The sequence below is a fragment of the Ictidomys tridecemlineatus genome, chromosome 12, assembly GCF_052094955.1.
Source record: "Ictidomys tridecemlineatus isolate mIctTri1 chromosome 12, mIctTri1.hap1, whole genome shotgun sequence".
Lineage (NCBI taxonomy): Eukaryota > Metazoa > Chordata > Mammalia > Rodentia > Sciuridae > Ictidomys > Ictidomys tridecemlineatus.
This window is the reverse complement of record NC_135488.1, coordinates 68,349,225-68,357,426: the sequence shown is the minus strand read 5'-3', so window position 1 is coordinate 68,357,426 and position 8,202 is coordinate 68,349,225. Positions and strand designations below refer to the sequence as shown.

The window sequence follows — 8,202 nt, the reverse complement described above, 5'->3', positions numbered from 1 at the left end:
CTAAGATTCAAGCAATACATATCTTCTGATTCTCTAGGAAAGTAGAAGTCCAGGAGAAGATGATGGTAATGAGACTGGGAACTCAATTCTCTGGGTATGACCATGTGCTTTCCTTGCAGCTACTGGCCACTCCTGTGAAATTCATTTAGTTACTTTGCTCATATGGTCACTGGTCATAAAGTAGAAGAGGCAGCTGTGTGAGGTGGCGCACGCCTGTAATCCTAGTGTAATCTCAGGAGGCTGAGAGAGGAGAATCGCGGGTTCAAAGCCACCCTCAGCAACTTAGTGAGACCCTAAGCAACTCAGTGAAACCCTGTCTCTAAATAAAATATAAAGAAGGGCTAGGGATGTGGCTCAGTGGTTAAGTGCCTCTGGGCTCAATACCTGGTGCCTAGATAGATAGATAGATAGATAGATAGATAATAGAAAAAGCAAAAGGATGAAATGAGGTACTACAATCCATCCCACAAAATTCATCAAATAGACATCTGTGTGCTTACGTGCAACTTGTTCATCTTCCATTCAATGAGCCCCGATGATGTGCAAGGCCTGTGGGAGGGAGGTGTACAGTGTGGGTCTGGAGTGTGGTGAGCCTTTCTCTGGACCATACTTACTTGTTTTTAAAATTTGAATGAAAGGGAAGAAGGACTTTGCCTTCGGGTTAAGCTGTGTAGAAGCAACCAGCAGATGTGGCTCCTAAATTTATCAGTAGAAAGCTTGTCTTGAAGAATAAAGGTAGCGTGCTGAGAGACGCATTCTCTCTCACATGGATGTGGCAACAGTTTCCTCACTTTATTTTCCTGCTTCTATTCTTGCTGCTTTCAACAGGGACTGAAGGGATCTTTAAAAACAAAAGTCAGTGTCCCTCCTTTGTCAAAACCCGTGCTTTGCATGCCTGTCTCAAGCAGAGTAAAAATGGATGTCTTTGCCCTGTGGTAGATCCCCCAAGTAGCAAGGTCCCCTTGACCTCGCTGCTTTCATATCCTGATGTCCCCCCCCCCCCACCCTTGCTCTCTCTGATCCAGCTCTTCCTCCAAAATGCCTGACAGGGGCTTTGCACTGGCTGGTCCCTGTCACCAGGATACTGTTCTCCCAGGTGTCTTCAAGATTAATGTCCTCTATTCCTCCACAGCATACTTAAATTTTACCTTTTCAGTTGAGGCTTGGTTTAGTTGGTTAGCCAAATATGCTAACCACAGTTTTTGATTGCATCCATATAGGTATTATTGAGATCCTAACAAAGTTCTGTCTTTTATTAAGGTATATCCTAAATACATCTATGCATGACCTTGCTCAGCAAATCTGATCAATAGATCAAAAAAGACAATAAGCCTGATTGGACCTTAGGTTGGATGAAGTAGAATTCAAGATTTCCTCCTTCTGGGAAAATTAAACATCCTACTCTATCCTGTACAATTCTTTTTTTTTTTTTTTTATGTTTCACATATTTATTAGCAAACCAACCCAAACCAGTACTTCAGCTTCTGTGACACTATCCAGATAGGGCAGACATTTTCAGGTGGATGTGACAAAATGATCACAGCTTTGATAAATATGTGCGCCATTTCACGTCATTCCTTATAGACCCAGCTTGGTTCTCCTCCAATGTCTCCTCTTGGAATTGAACCTGATTTTATTACCAGTTTTCATTCGAATCCACTGGGGAATGGGATGATTTTGCTTTTTTTCTTGGCCAAAAATCGCTCGATCCTGAAAGTCTTGTGAGAAGACATGGTGAGGGACCGAATTCGGTGCTCGAACCACAATGGCCGAAAAAAGGCGAAGAGCCCTGTACAATTCTTAATCTCACTGAAGCTCATTGGCTGTATTCCCCCAAATCATATAAACCTATGAGGTAGAAATAGCAATAATAATTGCCATTATTATATATTAATGCTAAAAGTCATGTTGATGACAACAATACAATAGCTAATAAGAAAGAAAATTTTATTTTATTTTTGTACAGGGGATTGAATCTAGGGTGCTTAGCCACTGAGCAACATCCCCAGTCCTTTTTTACATTTTATTTAGTGACTAGGTCTTGCTGAGTTGCTAAGTGTCTTTCTAATCTGCTGAAGCTGGCTATGAACTCTCGATCCTCCTGCCTCAGCCTCCCGAGTTGCTTGAATTATAGGCATGTGCCACCGCGCCCAGCCCAAGGAGAATTTTCTGTGTGTGAGGTATTTCTGTAAACCTCACAACAGTGCTGTGGAGTCAGTGCTATTATTATCTAATTTTTCCGATGAGGAAACTGAGGCACAGAGATCTTCAGTAAACTGCTCAAGTCCTCATAGCTAATAGATGATGGAGCCACAATTTAAACTCAGTTATTGTGATTCCAGAGTTCATCATATTTGCATTTTTAGATGATAAAAAGAATAACAACAACAACAACAACAAAACAACACACACACACACACACACACACACACAAACCCAACAACTCATCTCAAACCAGCTTATGTCAAAAGTGGAACTTATTCCCCACTCCAACCCATCAGTCCCTGGGTGGCTCTTGCCAACCTTGAACCAAGCCCTCACGGATCAGGATTTGGTGCTTCTCTTCTCATCTCAGCTTCATTCTCAGGCCATCTGTGTGTGTGTGTGTGTGTGTGTGTGTGTGTGTGTGTGTGTGTGTGTGTGCTGACTCTGGCAACACCAGATCTAGGTCATTATCAGCTTCAAGTTTAAAGAGAGAGAAAATCTTCTGACAGTTCTAACAGAGGCCGTCAGGGCAGAGTCTCCACGAGCCCAGCTGGGTGATGGACTGATACCTGAATGTTTCACTGCGATGCCAGGATAAGACGTACTGATTAGCAGGTCTCGGTCCTGTGGCAACCTGTCCTGCTAAGGGTTGGGGATGGTGTTGAGTTTGCCACACCAGAACTGTGGAAATAAAATTCCCTGGTCTAATTTACACTGAGTGACTTAGCCTTTTCCCAGATGGGTGGCATTTCTTTCATTTTGGATCACTTAAAACCACCACTTAAAATTAATGGGGTGGGGGCTGGGGATGTGGCTCAAGCGGTAGCGTGCTCGCCTGGCATGCGTGCAGCCCGGGTTCGATCCTCAGCACCACAGGCCAACAAAGATGTTGTGTCCGCTGAGAACTAAAAAATAAATATTAAAAAATTATCTCTCACTTAAAAAAAAATAAAATTAATGGGGTGCCATTCTAAGCAGGAAGATGGATTTGGACAAAGAACAATTTTGGATGGCCACAATAGGTAGGTACTTGCCTGTTTTGTTTGCTAATGTTTGTTCTTGCTGTTTTTCTTTCTTTCTTTTTTAACAAACGAGGAACCTAGGATTCATGAAGACCAAACGATTTGCCTGAGATCACAGACCTACCCAGCCATGGGACTAGGATTTGAATTCCAAAGCTTGTGTCATGCTGCCATAAAAAAGATCCACGTCAAAATGACCCAAATGTCAGGTGGCAGGCCGATTTTGGAGACTGGAGGCTGCCTGGTGCTCTGTCTATTCACATCACCTCCCCTTTCTGCCTTTGGGCTCAACACTGAGCATTTCCAACCCCGGGACCACTCAGAAAACTTGCAGAAGTAAAGATCCGGGAAGTGGCTAGTTGGTGGTGTGTGGAGCTTCCTGGAAATGGCCAGCTCAGACCTCGAGGAACCTCGTTTCTCAGGACCAGTCATGCTCATTTGAGGCTATTCCTCAGCTTTGGGCAATTATTTCTCATTCCTGAAATTCCCCAGTTGTATTTACACAGAGTGATTTAGCCTTTTCACAGCCAGATCATTTCCTTATTTTTGGATCTGTTGAAAAACCTCTCCAGCCCCCAAGACCTCCTAAAGAGCTGGTCTGGAATCCAGGACAGCTCAGGATGGAGTGTTTATATCTTCACATGCAAGGAGGATTGGAAGCCACCTAGCAAAAATCTGAAGAATTGTAAACCAATTCACCTGTTCTTCCTTCCTATTTTTTTTTTTTTTTTTTTGCACTGGGGATTGAAGCCAGGGGCATTTAACCACTGAGCCACGTCCCTGACCTTTTTTTGTATTTTATTTAAAGACAGGATCTCACTGAGTTGCTTAGGGCTTCGCTATGTTGCGGAGACTGTCTTTGAACTTACTTAGCTGAGGCTGGCTTTGAACTTGTGATCCTCCTGCCTCAGCCCCCACAAGCCACTGGGATTACAGACATGTGCCACCATGCCCTGCTTCTCCTTTCTAAAAGCTCTCTGTTCTTAATTTGTTCAGCTTATAGTCATCATCAGTTATTAAGCATCTATTAGAAGTCAAACATTTTGTGAAGGATATAAAAGAAGAGAGGGTATGTTCTTGGTAAGATGTTAATAATTTACTTTCCAAAAGTTCAGGATAGACAGAGAATATGAAGTTTGTGCTATTAGGGTTTAAGCAATAACGTGGAGGGTAGTAGATTTTGCCAAAAATGCTCCATCAGGGTGTGGCCAGCTCCATTCTAGTGAGGAAGTTCAGACAGCTACTGTAAGCACCAATGCTGTCCACATTGCAGTCCATCCTGTTTGGTACCTTATTTATGCTTAGCATAGTGAATGTTGGAAAAGGGTTTTATTAGTGAAAGTCACAGTTAGTAGCTGGTATGATGAATATAGGGCACTCCCTTGGGTGAAACTGAAGGTATTTGAAAAGTGTGAATGTGATAAAATATTTTAGAGCCACTTGCCTAACTGGTAAAAGAATTTAGGAAGTCTGTGGCCTGCACCCTTAGGGAAAATACCAGAGACTTGGTCTCCAAATATACCTAAATTAGGCCACTGGTTTAGGACCATGTTTGGTTGCTTAATGCCACTCATCAGGGTAACAGGATCTCATTTCTGGAATGTTGTCAAGTCTGTTTCAGATAAACCCTTCTTACAAGGTGTTGGTCAAGATACTTCAAAGGATAGAGAGCTTGGACTTCATGGGGCATATACACGGAGCTTTATAAACTGTCTTGGTTTGCTTGTTCGTAAGATTTTTTAAAATTTTAATTTATTTTTTTTTAAAAGAGAGAGAATTTTTTTTAATATTTATTTTTTAGTTCTCGGCGGACACAACATCTTTGTTTGTATGTGGTGCTGAGGATCGAACCCGGGCCGCACGCATGCCAGGCGAGCGTGCTACCGCTTGAGACACATCCCCAGCCCTTTTTTTATTTTTAAATTTATATGTGGCAAGATTTGGTTTGAGATTCCCCTTCGATGTCTTGGGACAGGGAGTGTGTGGGACTTGGCTGATCCTCACCCATTTCCAACATCTGCAGCGGCTCCTGTTTGCGCCAATTAGATTCAATGTTACATAAACCAGAATGGGCTCAAATCTGTCCTCCATAATTTCCTCCCCTCAGAGAATCTGCAGTTTATCTAGAAAGATTAGCAGCTGGAATTACATTTGGGAAAAAACCCACACCTCTGAGACGACCACCCAGGCTGCATAGGATACACCAGGAAGAACTGGAAGACTTCAGGAAGGGCAGGAAAGGATTGGCAGGGATTTATTTTCTTTATCCCCCTTTATTTTTGTCAGGTTAATTGAGGTGTCAAACTCCCTGATGTCAGACCACAGTTTGATGAGCCTTGACAGATGTGTATGTTAGAATATGCCCATTACCCATAGAATTTTCTTTCTTCCCATTCAGTCCTTCCCCACCCCTCCCCTGCTGGCCCCTCATCTGGTTCTATCATACAAATTAATCATGCAATTTTAAACCTTTTGAGTCTGGCTTCTTTTGCTAGGTATAATGGATTTGAGATATGAGTTCACTCCTTTTTACTGTTGAGTAGTGACTCCCTGATGGATATGGCACAGTTTTTTTTTTTAGTGTTTTGCCAGCCAATAGACAGGTGGGTTCTTTCCAGTTATGAATATCCATATGGACACTTTATATGGATATATGCTTTCATTTTTTATTGAGTAAATATCTAGGAGCAGAAGCTCTAGGATGGATGATAAGTGTATATTTAAATTTATAAGAATTTTTTGAATTTATAATTATTTGAATTTATAAGAAAGAGCCTAATTGATTTTTTAAAAAAATATATTTTATTTTTTTTTTAGTTGTAGTTGGACACAATACCTTTATTCTATTTATTTATTTATTTTTATGTGGTGCTGAAGATCCAATCCAGGGCCTCACATGTGCTAGGTAAGCGCCCTACCGCTGAGCCACAATCCCAGCCTACCTTATTGATTTTTTTAAGGTATCTGTTCTCCCACCAGCAAGTATGAGAGTTCCAGGCACTCCACATCCTTATCGATTTTAGAATTAATCAATCTTTTTAATTTTAACCATTTTAATGAATGTGTATAGTGGCTTCTCGTTATTGCTCTTATTTGCATCTCCCTAATGACTAATGCATCTTTGCAAATGCTTATTTTCATTTATGAAGAATTTATGCAAAATATTTGCCCATTTTTTTTTCTTGTTGTGTTATAAGAGAATTTGATGTGTACCCTGGATACAAGCCTTTTGACAGATATTTATTTTGCAGATATTTTTTGCTGGTTTCTAGCTACTTTAATTAATTGTCTTTGTTGGTTTGTTTTGTTCCTGTGTCTTTTCAAAAGTAAAACTAAAAAATTTTGGTGATGCTCAATGTGTCCATTTTGCTGTATGTCCTGTTTAAGAAGATCTCACCTAACCCAAGACTACAAGATTTTATCCTAGTAGTTTTGGAGTTTCATCACTTCCGTGTAGGGCTACGATCCAATGTGTTTTACTTTTTGTATATGGTGTGAGGTAAGGGTTGAGGATTTCTTTTCCCCCTAGCTCCATTTGTTAGGGCTCAGTAGCTGTTAAATGATGATTGACTTAGTAAAGATTTATTTGAGGAAAACAACTGTGGGACAGTAAGGAAGAGAGATATAGAGGGAAGGAATCAATTTGAATCCACTCTGATACAATGAAGAGTGCTTTATCAAGCAAGCTACCAGAATGTGCAACCGAAGCTTATTCTCATTTGGGAATTTTGCAAAGTATAATAGAAAACACTTCATAACAGAAAAATAGAGTATAATAGGAAACATATTCCTATTCTATCCAAGAGAGGAGGGAGCACCAACTCCCATCAGCCATTCACTCAGGGCTGCTCCTTGCTGGTGGGTGTTAATTATCTGGAAGAGTAGGTCCAGTAGGCAATACAAACCCACAGGCAAAGGGATGCAGGTTGGCAGTTGGAAGTTGGGCAGCTGCCCTGAAAAGGGGGTGAGGGTGGGCGTGGCTTGGAGAGCTTCTGCCAGATCAGTTATTACACCTTTCCCTGAATGCAAGCCTGTGCGGGCACCCCTTCTATCATAGAAGCATCACATGACAGCGACATGTTTGTATCAGAGTGGATTCAAATTGATTCCAGGCTTAAGATCAATGTGAGAATTTTTTAAAAAATGGATTTGAATAATTATTGCTTAAAAACTCATCTCTTCTGTTTGAATGTAGGCTTTAGGAGGGCAGAGGCTATGTCTTTATCTGATCCCTGTTTTATACCTGGCTGCAGGGTGGTGCCTGGCACATAACAGAAACTCAGTAATTTTTTTTTTTTTGAGTGAATTGACATAAGAAGACAATGTTGGATATTGTTGGATGCGTCAATGTTGGGAAAATCTGAATGTGTACAACATGAAAAGCAATTTTTAAAAAAAGCCTGATGACTTATCTTTATAGCTCCAAAATGTCATTGTTAGTTTAGGAATATATTACCGTGTGACAAACAAGTTGATTTGCTTGTAAAATTATTAATTGGTATTTGTGGAGACCTTATAAAATGCTGGAGGAGTTTTTTTTTTTTTTTCCTCCTTTTTCTTTTGTAACTCAAAAAAGTCTGAAGGAGAAAGAAAAAGCTGATTTTTTAGTTTTTTTTTTTTTTCCCTTTCCCAACACTCTGAGGTTTCTGTGAGCTATTAAAATGGGGCCAAAGAATCCCTGGCTTGAATTTGGTCTTTCCTTGGGGGCAGAAGTTCCCCCATTCAGGCCTCCAAGGTCTTTCCAGCTTGCAATCTTCAAACAAGGGCTGACTAACCCAGAAATGGTCCTTTTTTGTTGACCAACTCCAAACACATATGTTATTTCATGGTAGGTTTTTTTTTTTTAAAGCTACACAGTTTCCATTTGGAAGAGAGGAATATTATTTTCAGAAGATTCTGGGGAGGGTCCGAAACCTTTGCTTCAACATGTGGAGTCTACACTCTGGGTTTTTGTGGGGAACTGTGCATGTTTCTT

The 8,202-nt window shown here is 40.8% G+C and overlaps 1 pseudogene; it reads right to left on the bottom strand.

Moving 5' to 3' along the window:
* Positions 1–1,453: 1,453 nt before the first annotated feature.
* On the bottom strand, positions 1,454–1,738 carry LOC101956541 (large ribosomal subunit protein eL39 pseudogene; annotated as a pseudogene).
* Between the last annotated feature and the right edge of the window lie 6,464 nt (positions 1,739–8,202).